Source organism: Aedes albopictus, chromosome 2 (genome assembly GCF_035046485.1).
Source record: "Aedes albopictus strain Foshan chromosome 2, AalbF5, whole genome shotgun sequence".
NCBI classification, from domain to species: Eukaryota; Metazoa; Arthropoda; class Insecta; order Diptera; family Culicidae; genus Aedes; species Aedes albopictus.
In genome coordinates this window covers 385,158,798-385,159,509 of record NC_085137.1, presented here as the reverse complement: position 1 = coordinate 385,159,509, position 712 = coordinate 385,158,798, and positions in this window count along the sequence as shown.

Sequence of the window (712 nt, the reverse complement as noted above, 5' to 3'; positions counted from 1 at the left end):
ACCCTCACGCCTCAGGGTGCCGTTATAGTTATGCGTGAGAGTGGGAGTGCGCGTGTGCGAAGCCGCAAAGAAGAATATCAACAATAGCAAATTCACGAAAATCCAATGGACGCGCACTTTCACTCTCACTTTGAAGCGGCACTATGTCATCGCCGTCACATTGCTTTATGGTCGAGCAACAAACTCAAGTGGCATGAAAAGGGTGCTGATAAGCACTATGTATAAATCAATGTACAACAAACTCACAATAGATATTAGGCAATCACATGGCATATACACATAAAAAGATTCACAAGTGACTATCAATAATAATAAGTCGAAAACTTCTTCTACAACTTCTAGAGACAGGTAGGTACGTCTTGCACAATGCCAAATTCTAGAAGGATAAAAAAATTGGGTTCATTTCTCATCTGCCCTGCCAGAGGCACAGAATGATCGACTCGATTCCAACAGTCCTTTTCAACGACATAGGTTGAGCTTGCTCAAAGTTGCTGCATCCTGCTCGTTTGTTGACAAACGAATAAGAGCAGGATGGCAGGATGCAGCAATTTCGATCAAGTACAACCGACGTAATTGAACAAGACTAATATCCATCACCACACTAATCTTTTTCTGTTATCTATACAATCTATCTATGTAATAGGACTTGTGATATTCTCATGCATTTTGAAACAGAGTAATTAAATTTTAACATAGTTTATTCTCGAATTTT